This window comes from Macrotis lagotis, chromosome 6 (assembly GCF_037893015.1).
Source record: "Macrotis lagotis isolate mMagLag1 chromosome 6, bilby.v1.9.chrom.fasta, whole genome shotgun sequence".
Classification (NCBI taxonomy): domain Eukaryota; kingdom Metazoa; phylum Chordata; class Mammalia; order Peramelemorphia; family Peramelidae; genus Macrotis; species Macrotis lagotis.
In genome coordinates, this window is record NC_133663.1 from 198,073,480 (window position 1) to 198,087,914 (window position 14,435).

Sequence of the window (14,435 nt, forward strand, 5' to 3'; positions counted from 1 at the left end):
ACCAATCCTGGAGTCAGGAGGACCTGAGTTCAAATTTGACCTCAGACACTTAATAATTACTTAGCTGTGTGGTCTCGGGCAAGCCGCTTAACCCCATTGCCTTGCAAAAAAACCTTTAAAAAACTATTTGCTAAAAGAGTATTTTTTAAAAATAACTTTTGCAGGTACTTTTGTTTGTTGTTTTTCCATAGTTTCAGTCATATTCCATTCATCATGACCCCATTTGGGGGGTTCTTGACAAAGATATTGAAGTGGTTGGCCATTTCCTTTTCCAGTTCATTTAATAGATGAGAAAATTAAGCAAACAGGATAAAATGGCTGTGTCTGGGACAAGATTCGCACATAGGAAGATAAGGTTTCCTGATTTCAGTCTCAATATTCTAAGGCTATAACACCTAGCAGCTTCAGTACTTCTGTCTTGCTTTTTCTTTGCAAGGAAGTGGGGTTAGATAACTTGCCCAAGGTCACAGAATTAGGGAATTATTAAGTGTCTGAGGTAGGATGAGAGAACTCAGATCCTCCTGATTCCAGGGTCGGTGACTCAATCCATATATTGCTTTTCAAAAAGCAATATATTCTACCAACAATGAACATGTATCTGATTCTTAACAGCCCAGATTGCATTCAATTGCATTGCTTTTAATTTTTTTACTAGTAGTTACTTAGTGGTTTTAATTATGAAAATGTTTCTGATAATGGTAGTAACTTCTCTAGCTAGGGAGAAGACAGTTCCATTTTCTTGCCTCATGAAATTATCTTCCTCATTCCATGGAAGAATTGCCCCCCCCACTGAATACTCCTCTGGAGATTTTGATTGTTCTTTCTCTTCCTTCCTTCCTTCCTTCCTTCCTTCCTTCCTTCCTTCCTTCCTTCCTTCCTTCCTTCCTTCCTTCCTTCCTTCCTTCCTTCTCTTTTTTTTGTAAATAGTATTTGATTTTTTCAGTCACATTTAAAGATAGCTTCCAACATTCATTTTTATAAGATTTTTAGTTCCTTTTCTTTCCTCCCCACCCCAAGATAGCAAGCAAGAGTAAACATGTGCAATCATGTTAAATATATTTCTATGTTAGTCATGTTGTGCAAGAAGAAACAGAACAAAAGAAAGGTGAAAACAATATGCTTTGATCAGTGTTCAGATTTCATAATTCTTTGTCTGGATGTGGGTAGCATTTTCCTTCATGAGTGTTTTGGAATTAGGTAAATCTGTCATTATTGAACCTTGAACAATGTTGCTGTTACTAGATACAATGTTCTCTTGGTTCTGTTCATTCCACTCAGCATCAATTCATGTAAGTCTTTCCAGGTTTTCCTGAAATCCGATGAAAAGTAATTCATCATTTCTTATAGTATAATATTTATATTCCACAATTGTTCAATCATTCCCCAATTTCTGGACATTCCTAGATTACCTATTCTTTGCCACCACAAAAAGAGCTACTATAAATATTTTTATACATGTAAGTCCTCTCTTTTTTTAGATTTCTTTGGAATATTAACCCAATTTGAGCTACTGCTGTATTAAAGGATATGTACAGTTTGATTGTCCTTTGGATATAGCTACAAACTGAAGAGTTGGCTATTATTAACTTGTTAAAGACAAATAGTTATTTCAGCACAATGTAAGGGACAAGTTTAGGAGCAGTTGCTTATACTTTCTTGAATGTGTGATAAATTAGTGTTGTATTTTGTTTTGTTTTATTTTTCTCCCTTGTAAAGGAACCTGAATAGCATGTCCCATTATGATGCATTACAACTTATATTGTGAAAGAAGAGAAGTTGGAAAATCAAAATAATGGCTCTTAGAAGAAACTCTAGGGGCAGCTAGGTGGCGCAGTGGATAAAGCACTGGCCCTGGAGTCAGGAGTACCCGGGTTCAAATCTGGTCTCAGACACTTAATAATTACCTAGCTGTGTGGCCTTGGGCAAACCACTTAACCCCATCTGCCTTTCCAAAAACCTAAAAAAAAAGAAAAAAGAAAAAAAAGAAACTCTAAACAATCACAATAAAATGTTCAAATAGAAGCAATGACATGACAGACAGGAATATATAATATCATAAAAAAAGGATAAATGACCACTTCTATACAAGACACATGTTTCATGGATTTTGGCCCCTTTTCTACATCCCTTTCTTACTTGATTTCCTACTTGAGTAATAAGAAATAATTTTGAACTTTTTGGAGAAAAGTGCTTGGAGTTAGATGTCACCTCAGAGGCTAGCTAGTCCTAACTCCAAATATTCTACACATATTGAGACTTAGAGGTGATGTGACATGACAAAACTCCTAGCATCATGGGCTGGAAGAAACCTTATTGAGCTAAGCTAGAAAAGTACTTTTTATAGGGAAACTTTTAAGTAGATAATAGTCAAGTAAAGCAACAATAAAGACATCTAGATGGCACAATGGTTAGAGCACTGAACCTGGAGTCAGGAGTACCTGAATTCAAATTCAGTTTCAGAGATCTTTTAACTGTTTATCCCTGGATAAGTCACTTGAGCTCTGTTTGCCTTGTTTTATTTTTGTCCTTCATTTTTTTGTTGTCTTTTGCAAGGCAATGAGGTTGCCTAAAGTCATACAGCTAGATAGTTATTAAGTGTCTGAGATCAGATTTGAACTCAGGTCCTCCTGAATCCAGGGCTGGTGCTCTATCTACTGCCCCCATGTCCTTCATTTTTGAAGAAGGCCATGACATCAGTGAGGTGATGCCATGACAAGCAAGTGAATTAGATTTGAGTGAGGGGGTGCTGTGCTATGTCATCAACCTCATTTTCTCCTCCAGAGACATCTGGGTCCAGTAGCCAGCTATGGATCAGGATGACTGGAGATGGCCCTGGATGCAGGGCAATCAGGATTAAGTGATTTGTCCAAGGTCACATAGCTTGTAAGAGACAAATGTCTGAGGCCAAATTCGAACTCCTGTCCTCCTGACTCTAAGTCCAGTGCACTATCCAGTGTCACCTAGCTGCCCCTGAATTTCCAAGACATAAACTCAAAAAGTATTCCTCCACATCTATAATTAATTAATAAATGAAAAATACAGCTCAATCACAAAATCAACCATCATTCTAGAAAATAGAAAACAATGTTTCAAAAATAAGATTATCAATTAAATGAAACCTCTGAAAATGGAAATGAAATGATAGTTCTAGAGGAAAGACTTGGAAGGAAAATTAACATTATTAGAAGAAATAAAAGGTATTATTTAGTATTTGAAAATTATAATGAATAAAGGAAAGTTAATTACTTTGTGAGACATAGGAAAATTTAAAACAATCTAAAGGCTGGAAGCAAAATAGAGAAAACATAAGATGCTGCATCAAAAACAACTGACCTAGAAAACTAGTCAAGGAGAGGAAAAAAGGAATAAATAGAGACAATGAATGAAACAAAGACTTATTTTTTAACTCAAGATAAATTATTTCTTTTATTAATAACTAATTATTAATAAGTATCAGGGATTTTCTCCTTTTATTTCCTAATTTAAGATCCATCCCCTGTAAAAAATCAATCCCTGAAGGTCATAGCTGATTGATGAGAGTGTCCTAGCCCTCAAAGTACATGCCATTCAATCTTGGGCAGGAGCCCCACCAAATAAACCTATTTTCTGTTTAGAGTGTAAACAGAATCCATTCTAAAAAAATTTTTACTCCAAGGAAATGAGTCCCTGTCCTTGTACCCTTTCATCAGACTTTAGGATGACCTAGCTCATGAAGGTAAAAACCAAATAGAGTGGTCTAGACAGAGATGTATTCCCTAGCTTAAACTGCTGAATGTGACTGAGCCATATTCTCAGCAGAAGGAGCTGAAGACTTATAGCTCACCACTTCATTAAATGTCTACCAATCAAGCTTGATTTTCACTTGTCAGGTATATTCATTTTCTAAATGTTCTTTGTTGCTGAGAGAAATCACTAATCATTGATAAATTATTAGCTAGACTAATTAACAAATTGATTATCAATTATTCAGAAACTCTGCCCTTTTTCATAAGTCATACTATCAAGTAGCAAGGATTTTCAATTTGCTTTACCCATGTTAACTCAAGTCTGCATTTAAGAAGTAGACCTGTTAGGTGAGTAGAACATCATTTGAGAATTTTGTTGTAATGTCTATACTACCGTGCCTTCTAGCAGAAGAATTTGGCAAGTTAGAGCACTTGATTTTGTGTCTGTTTTCTTACTAATTTTGCTTTTTCTTCATGTTTTATCTTTTCTCAACTTAGATGTAGAATTTGGACAAAATAGCTAAACTGGAGATTGTTTTCTTTCAGATTTTCTTCAATTTCTGGTTTTTTGTCTTCCCCAAATTCTTTTTACACCATGTATAGCCAACTGTCAACCAGCACACACACACACACACACACACACACACACACACACACACACACACACACACATAGACACACAGACACACATAGACCCCTAGCCTGCCTATCTGAAGAAATGTCCCTGAGGGAGAGACAGAACGTAGTATATCCTAGACAACAAACCACCACTACTCTTCTTCCCTCAGACCCTGATGGGTCTTGGGAATAGCAAAGCTTTTAGTTCAGAGTTATTAAACTTTATCCTGGGAAATAACTCTGCTGAAGAAGCTGCCTGGCAATTAATTGATCACAGAGGTATTATTGAAGACCCCCCCTAAAAAATCCTTTCCCCCAAAGTCCTTGAAGCTGTCAAATGGTTCAACATTAGAAACCAGTGTCATTTTATCAGTGAAAATAATATTAAAGAGGAGGCATTGTCATCTGCTTTGCCTCTAGCCCCCTAAGCAGGGAACAATAGTCAATTTTCTTGACCTGTTTTACAATTTGACTCTGATGGCTGGAGAATAGTGAGGCTAATGACTTTGGACAGCTGTGTCTCATTTAAATTAATTGACTTGCAAGTCAAGACATCCTCCTCCTGATATCATGGCTCTTCTTTGAGAATGAAGCATGAAGAAGAGTGTCCCTAAGCTCATCCTGGCAGTTATATGCACTACTGAGCAGAGAGCTGAAGAACCAAGGTTTTTATTTTTTTTTATTTTTTCAGAGAATAGAAAACTTTTTCTTTCTGATCTATATCTCTCTTGGTGTGGCCAAGTCACTAGCATTCCTGCTATGGTTATTGTAGTTATTTCCATCCTCCTGGAAATTACAACTCCTAAATCTGTTATATTAAGCCCTAGACATGTGACTTTGACATAAAGGATTTATTGCCAACAGAGATGGACAGAATATTCCTAATATGTTTAAAATATCTACCTCCTAGCTATGGCTACTGCAGATCCTAGTGGTCCCTAGACTACTAGTACACAAGCTCTTCCAAAACCAAGTACTCTAGAAAATGCATGATTTTATTTGTTTAGTATAACTTGGCAAATCTTTCTACTAGAAGACACAGTAGTATAGATAATGCAACATAATTCCCAAATGATGTTCTACTCTCTGAACTAGTAGGTCTACTTTTTAGATGAAGGCTAAGAAACTCATGGCCTTCTGCAAAATGAGACGTGAACTCAAGCTAGGTACAAAAGAATATTTGGAAGTTTCCATGATCATGATTTTCTCAATTACCTATTACTGGTAAGGCACTTTGAATTGTTTCTCTCTGAAGCTAGCTTATTGTTAATGGAGCAGGTAGTGGACTCAAGACCCAGCCTCAGCAGAGAGAAGTCAACTTCAGTAAAGATTGTCATACTATTCAGGCATATCTCTAACCATGACTTTTAGATCATCGTGTCAGTGTCATTTAGCTTTCCTCAAGTATTCAACTCTAAGTCTTTTGTTTTATTTTTTTGGTGACTGAAGGAGATATTTCACATAGATTTTTTCACATATAACTTTTCATCTTTTTTTTTTAGGTTTTTGCAAGGCAAATGGGGTTAAGTGGCTTGCCCAAGGCCACACAGCTAGGTAATTATTAAGTGTCTGAGACCGGATTTGAACCCAGGTACTCCTGACTCCAGGGCCGGTGCTTTATCCATTGTGCCACCTAGCCACCCCCACTGTGCCACCTAGCTGCCCATAACTTTTCATCTTTATGGAACGGTTGACCCAAAGCATAAAGATGCAATTGTTACAGACAAAAGAGGAAACAAGGAAAGATCAAAAAAAGGAAGAGAGAGAGGAGGACACCAGTTATGTTGATAAAGACAAAGAACTGTAAATCTGGAAATTTTCACCAGTTGTTAAAACATGAGAATGTCATGACAAGTTATAAGACTGGAATAAAAGGAAATATTAACATCACAGGAATTCAAGTGAAAACTTTCTTGACATACTAAAAAGAGATAAGGAAGGAGAATAAGGAAGAATCGAAAATAGGAAGAAATGGAATGAGACAGAATGCTGGAGGTCATTTATCAAATAATGCCAGCATGAAATGCCAAGTGAAAGAAGGGGAGGTGGTTGGCTGGATTGTAGAGGAATTCCTGATCCCAGCAGCTGGAAAAGTGGAGGGGGGCGAAAGGGAATGGGCAAACAGAGTGTTGGATGGTAAAAGTAAAACTGATCTAAGTAAAGAAATGATCCTATGTCCCTTAGTATAATTCTTGAGCATTATATTTTCAAACTCATATACTCAAATACCAAGTAGAGCTTCTGGAGTTGCATAAGGTGACATCAAATTCACAATGATAGACTCAATTCAGATTTAACTTTTTACTAAACAGTTGAAGCATAGGATAAAGTTATAGGGTAGAACAAAAAGCAGAGAAAATATTTCCTATCATACCAGGGAGCCAATTAAACTTCATGAGACACTAAGTTCTTATCTCCCTTTCTCATCTACTCTAATCTGAATTCAGACATTATTCCATCTATAAGCACAAAACTTAGAGACACATAATAAATACAAATGACTGAAGTCTGTCGTGTCGAGAGGTTGGGAGGTGATGGAGATCAGTACACTAGGTTCTCTTCCAAAAGACAGTGACAGCCTTGGCTGTTGTCAGAGACATAACTCTTCATTTATGTCTAATGTTGGGATAAAATGAGGCATTTGCAAATCACTTAACATTTAACAAAGGATGTTTACTTTAACACAGCAATGAGGATATGCAATAAGATTACAATGACTCTTGGTTTCCATATGGAAATACTTCAGGTCAGCAAAAGGACATGACACTGGTCACAGGATGGCCCACCATGGCTTGCCTTCATCAGAGAAGGTACTACACTCTATGAGCAAGGCAGAATTGAAGCAGCTCAAAGAAACCATGAGTTGTGAAAGTTTAGAGAACCTACATACAGAGCCTATGGGGAGATGGTGTTTTGTTATTACTTCTATTGATGTCTTATCACCAAGAACTCTGGCAGTAGTCTTGCCTTTGACCAGACTTGTTGCTTGGACAAAGGATTGAGCTACAAAAGACCTTGGCACTTTTTAGAGCTTTAGATTTCTGGGTCTAACAAATACTTCATAGTAGGATGCCTCCAGGTTTCCCTACTCTCAAGGTAAAAAGTAGCTTCATTTTCCTCATTTTGTAAACTGGACATAAGTACTTTATAGAACTGATGGATGTTTTACTTCACTTCACATGTATAATTGGATAGCATATTGCTTGTCTTCTCAATGAGTGGGGAAGAAACTAGAGGGAAGAAGAAAATTTGGAGCTCAAAAATTTTTAATAGAATGTAAAAATTATTTAAATAGTTATATGTACTGATACATGCCTGCACACTCATATGTTAAATACAACATGTGTGTCCATGTAGATTGATGTCTATATATATAAATGTATCTTTGTGCATGCATATATATGCCATATGCATGTAAAAATAGAGGCTAGGAATGAGTGAAAGGTATATAAATGTAAATTACAAATGTATAAACACACTGAAGGAATAAAAAGCTAAGTTAGTAACCAAAATGGGACAGGAAATGTTTCTTCTTGTAAGTTTTGAAAGGAGTAATGGCCATTATTTGGCATTGTGTTCTCTGAATTTTGAGTATGAAGACCTGGGTTCAAATTCTAGTTATATTACCTTGTAACCACTTAGTAGGTCATTTTCTTTCCTGAGCTCCTTTCCTGATTTCTTCATTTGTCAAATGAGGGAATTGGACTGCTTGACTTAACTCTGAAAATAAATTTGAAATTCTATGATCCACTTGAGAAACATACAAAAGGGTACAAATAAGAGAATGAATAGGACCCATCCTGATTAGAATGAAGAGACTGTAGAGAAATAATGAGAGATGAGGTCAGATTGAAATGTTGGATGGTTTTGAATGCTCAACTACTTTTAGAATTGATCTGATAGAGAATTTATGGGATTTTGGCAAGTGAAAGGCATTATGCAAATTATCTTTGAGATGGATATTCCTGACAGCTGTAAGCAGGATGGACTTAAGATTTTAAACTTTAATGCCACTAATTTTTAACTAAGGTAAAAACATTTTTTGTTTTGTAAAAGTACTTTATTTTAAAACACTGAGCCATCTGGTGACATATGTTTATTTCACCCCTCCTGCATGACACATCAGTAGATGCTTGTATAAAGCAGTATTTATCAAATTTATTTTTTCCAGTGATTCCAACAGTTAATTAGTAATAAGAGGTCATATGCCCCTTTGGAAAAAGAGTCTGATGTCATCTAGTGCTAGCCAATGGGGAATGCTTCATATGTATATAATTTATTTTGGTTGGACATTTCATAGAAACCCTCATTTTACATAGTGAGGGCTTGAAATTTTATCTTAAAATAGTACAATAAACAATTTTGTAGGCATGTTTTGACCAAAAAGGTGAATTTGAACTCTTAAAGAATGATAAAAAGCATTCTCCCATGAAAAGTATATTTATAAATGGAAAATTAATGGGGGGAGGGAAATCCAGGGAGGGACCTTTAAAAATATGATTTAAATTAATTGTTGTCATGTCTTTATCAAATAATTTTAGGAAATTATTAATTCAGTTCAGAATGTGAATTTACATATCATTAAGATTTGGATTCCTTCTGTTCAAAATGATTTTCCTCTTCTTGAGGAAAGCAGGTTTTTTATTTTGTTTTTTATTTATTTATTTTTATATTTCTACCATCTTATATAGTGTACATAGGAGGCAGTATTAATAAATGTTTGCTGAATTGAGATAAATGTGAGTATTGCAATAATTTAGCTCCCTCAAAAATATCCCTGGTAACCTCTTCACAAAAGTCAAAAATCATCTTCACCATTGTCATTATAGCTAGACATTAAAAGGTGATGTAGTAAAGTAGAAAGAGCACTGGCTGTGAAATCAGAGGACTGATTTCAAATATTAGCCTTGACATGTAATACCATGTGACCTTAGACAAGTCACTTAACCTCCTTGGGATCCAGTTTCCATCTACAAAGGGAGGTAGCTAGGTTTGATGATCTCTGGGGTCCTTTCTAGCTCTATGATCTTCTTCCAGGCTAGTCAGATCCTAGTGTTCGATATGGGGGGGGGGGGAAACCCAAGCAAAACTAAATACACTAAAGTGTATTACTTACTTTACCAATTACTCTTTCCAAATACACTGTGGAGAATTAAGGTTAGGCCTTTCATTCCGCACATATTTGGAGTTCCATCTGCAGATAATGTTGTTTGTTATACCACATGTGGCACAACTTCTAAATGACCTCTGGAGAAGGTGGCGCAGGGGAGGACATGGACATGTAAGTTGTTTGAAACAATTTCTACATCAATGATTTGTTTCCTAGTGACTCTAAAATAGAGTATTCCAATCTAAGATCTGGTAAGGATAGATGCTGAAGAGTATCCTATTCTAAAAGGATTTTTTCCATTATGAAAATCCTCTTCAATGTAGCATTTTTATTTAATTCATATGAAATGTGGGACAGATAGGGTACAGAAGGAGAATCTGGGCCACAGAATATTTGAACATATGATAGCAATTGCACCACTCCATCAAATTATTTTTGCTTCAGTACAGTTTGAACATCTCTGTAATTTATTGAGTTAAAATCCTAATTGCTTGAGTGTGCTCTATTTTGTGGTTGAAACTGAAGCCAAAGCCTTTTGTGTTTGATTTATAATGCACTGTTCATGAAAATGCTAATTAAAGTAGAATATACATTTACTTGGGCATTTTTGTCCTAATAGCATTATCTGGAGCTGGAGTTCTCTGTTTTTTACTCAGACTGATTTAAAAACTGTCCACTGCCTCACGACACCTGGGTTCATCCACAGAAATGGAAAATTACAAGAATTGAATGATAGTTGGACCCTTAGCACCAGGGGATAGTCTGGGCAAAGATAAGGCACAGCTTAGTGCCTTTTTAGAAGGTTAAATGAGACTAATTGCTAATCTGGAAATCAATTGGTCATAAGTAGGCAAAAAAGAGACACTTTATCTGAAATAAGATATACTCTCTGGCAGAAGCAGAGTCTAGTGTGCCCAATATGAGACTGAGGAGTCAGTATTTTAAGTCTTTAAGATTCAAGCATTTATTTGCCATACTGTGGGTTACTGGATATTGAGGGTTACAATTCTGGAATGTAAGGAAAGAAGGGGGAAAGAAGATGTAAGACATCAAACCCTGAAAAACAAATATGCTAAGGGCTCTTTACAATGGGAATAGATATATACAATTTTCTTATAGGTAATGAAACTATCTTGTAATGAGATTTCATTTTCCTCATTTTGTAAACTGGATATAAGTACTTTATAGAATTGATGAATGTTTTATATGACTTCACATGTATAATGGATATCATTTTGCTTGTCTTTTCTTTTTTTTTTAGGTTTTTTTTTTTTTTTTGCAAGGCAATGGGATTGCACTTGGGGGCGGCTAGGTGGCGCAGTGAATAGAGCACCAGCCTTGGAGTCAGGAGTACCTGGGTTCAAATCTGATCTCAGACACTTAATAATTACCTAGCTGTGTGGCCTTGGGCAAGCCGCTTAACCCCATTGCCTTGAAAAATCTAAAAATAAAAAAAAAAAAAGGAAGGCAATGGGGTTAAGCGGCTTGCCCAAGGCCACACAGCTAGGTAATTATTAAGTGTCTGAGATCAGATTTGAACCCAGGTACTCCTGACTCCAAGGCTGGTGCTTTATCCACTATGCCACTTAGCCTCCCCTTGCTTGTCTTTTCAATGGATGGGGGAGCAACCAAACTAAGATGAAAATGTAGAGCTCAAAATTTTTTAAATAAAATATATAAAATTTAAATTAAAAAAACACAGAAAGAACTGAGGTATTCTGTGATCCAACCAAACTCACTTTTTTCTATGTTCCTCATTCAAGACAGTCCATTGGCATGCCTTTGCTCTAGTCCTCTTTGCCTAAAGTACACACTTTTTTTTCCCTCTGCCTCATTGAATTTTTCTGTCAAGGCACAATTCAAGCAGCAACTTCTCCATGAAGTTTTTACTGACACTCTCTGCTAGTGGTCTCCCTCCTTACTATTTTTATTTACTTGCATTTATTCTCTTTACATTTACTTACAAATCTTTATATTTACTATAAATACTTTCATATGTATTTGCTATATGCTCAATTACAATGGAAGATCCTTGAGAGAAGGGAGTTTCATATGTCTTTATATCCTTATCACAGTGTTTAATAAATACTGAATGGTGATTATTGTTTAATGGAGAAAGGGAAGACAAAGCATATCCAAAGCTTAGCTTGTTAACTTTCCCCCAAAATTGTCTTTCTTGAATTGCTGATTTTTATACATGGCACCACCATTCTCCTAATAGAACCTCCATTCTTTCTGTCTTCAGGTTTGATCTTGCTTCTTCTTCTGAGGGACCTGGTGGAAAATGGACTTTTAGAGCAGTTACTAAATTCTTAAGACCTTGCATGTCCCAATACCTTCCTTGCCATTCCCATCCGTCCACCCTAATGATCTTTTTTAATGATTGTGATAACCTCCTTATCTCTTCCCCATCTCAATCTATGCTACATGCTACTGTCAGATTTATTTTCCTCATTTCTACCTCTGTTAATGTCACTTCATTAATGAAAAATTTTGGGCAATTTCCATCTCATACTAAAGAAAATCCAAACAACTTATCTTGGCGTTCAAAACCTAGGATAATATGGCTCCTACTTACCTTTGTAACTTTTATACTGCTCTTTTTCATGTTATCTATGTTCTGACCAAATAGGATTATATGTCATCCCCTAACTTTTCCTATCTTTCTCCTTTTTTCTCACATGAGTCATAATGCCTGAAATTCTCTGCATTTCTCTCTCCATCCCATTCTCCTTCATCTATCTCTTTGTTAAGATTGTTCCTCTTACAAGATCCTGCTAAAATGCCCCATCTTTAATGAGATTTTCCTTAATTACCTTCAATTAGAAGCTTCTTGCTTTTTTTTTTAACAACTGTAACCCTTTATAGCTTTCTTATGAATTTATTAAGACAATGTGACAGGAGGCAGCATGTCCCAAGCAAGTCAAACTTCCATTAGTACCATGACCATCATCTCCCTATAAATTCTCTCTATAGTCATGGCAACTTTTGGGTAGCCTACATTGTTAGAGTTGCCTGAAGCACGAAGATGTTGAATAACTTGTCCTTGACTACAAAGTTAATGTATTTCAAAGGCATGATTTGAACTACTATGTTTTAAGATCTCTCAAAGCATCTTATAAATTCTAGTTATTATTATTATTACTTACATCCTCTTTTATTATTTGTGTAAGTCCCTTCCAATACTAGATTATAAAGTTCTTGAGGGCAGGAATCAGACTTACTATTTTTTAATTCTCCTCCCTACTTACTGTCTAGCATGATGCTTTAAACATTTAAGGAAAAAGGAAATTTTAGATTTGTAGATAACATTAGATAGAAATATACAACCTGAATGAAACAATAAGCATTTATTATGCTCTATGTTCCAGACATTGTGGAAGGCTCTAGAGATATAGATAAAATGAAATAATCTTGTTTTTAAAGTATAAGCATTCTTTAGGGGAAAAAATCATATGCATACATAAATATTATAGGAATGATGACTGGACTGATGATTTAATTGATTTAGGGCAATAGTTCTCAAAATATGGATCAGTATCCCCTAAGAGTTCCCAAGACACTTTCATGGAGTCTGACCTTTTCAAAGTCCAAACTAATTTTATAATAATCCTAAGATATTTTAATTTCTAATATAATAAATATATCCATATGAATTTTATTATTATTATTATGTTTGACAATTTGTGATCCCATTTTAGGTTTTTTTGGAAAAAGATACTGGAGTACTTTCTCATTTTATGGATAAGGAAATTGAGGTAAACAGGGTTAAGTAACTTGTCTGGGGTCACACAGCTAGTAACTGAGGACAGATTTTTTTTAACTCCAGGTTTGGTAATGTTACTTAGCTTCCCATGGATATATAAATATACAAATCATGTAAACAAAAACTCTTTTAGGCATCTTCAATAATTTTTGAGAATATAAAAAGAGGCCTGAGACTAAAATGTTTGAAAACAGATTGAAGAGGAAATCTTAGATAAGGAAACTTTTACCAATACAGATGGACACCTTAATTACAATTTATGGTCTTTAAAAATTAATTTTTATAAACCTTTAGATTTTTTGAGCTTTATAAGACTTTATGACTTGCCCAGGATCATATAATCATGAAAATTGAAGCCAGGTTTAAGTTTTGAGGTCACCTTGACCGACATTTTGTCATGTTGCTTCTATCAGTAAATAACTATATACAGAATTTATACAAAATAAGTATATAGAAGAAAGGGCACTATCCAGTAGGAGCATGAATGACAGGGAAGCACACTTTTTGATCTAAATAGTATTTGAAAAGTTGTTTTTGTTATTTGTCCTTAGTTCTGGAAGAGGATTAATGACATTAGGAAGGTAATATCAACTTACCAGTGAAATGAATTACAAATGATCTGGAGCTATACAAAGTCATCATCCTCATCCTTTCCTTCAGAGTCATCTGGATCCAGTGGCAAGTCATAGAGCAGAACAACTGGAGATGGCCTCACATGTAGTGGGAAACCATGACCTTTTTAAGTTATGGGTTTTCCATGGAAATGCAGAGAATTTCAGGCATTATGACTCATGTGAGAAAAAAGGAGAAAGATAGGAAAAGTTAGGGGATGACATATAATCCTATTTGGTCAGAACATAGATAATATGAAAAAGAGCAGTATAAAAGTTACAAAGGTAAGTAGGAGCCATATTATCCTAGGTTTTGAATGCCAAGATAAGTTGTTTGTATTTTCTTTAGTATGATATGGAAATTGCCCAAAATTCTTCATTAATGAAGTGACATTAACAGAGGCAGAAATGAGGAAAATAAATCTGACAGTAGCATTTCCAGCTTGTCTGAAGCAAAAATCATTCTGCAATTAAAGTTAGGTACTTTTGAAAGATACAAGTGTAAGCAGCCTCCTAGTTTAGTAGAGTATTTGGTACATAATAAAATTTAATAAACTTTTGAAGATTATCTTAGAGTGGGAAGCACAGATTAGATCATATTCGCT

General features: G+C 35.4%; 1 long non-coding RNA gene across 1 annotated transcript in view; it reads left to right on the plus strand.

The window, feature by feature from the left end:
• The first annotated feature begins 9,582 nt into the window (after window positions 1-9,582).
• Window positions 9,583-14,435, plus strand: part of LOC141491362 (uncharacterized) — a 105,950-nt gene continuing 101,097 nt past the window's right edge. The window contains exon 1 of the long non-coding RNA XR_012469574.1: window positions 9,583-9,624. This is a non-coding gene — a long non-coding RNA (uncharacterized LOC141491362). The remainder of the gene's footprint in view (window positions 9,625-14,435) is intronic.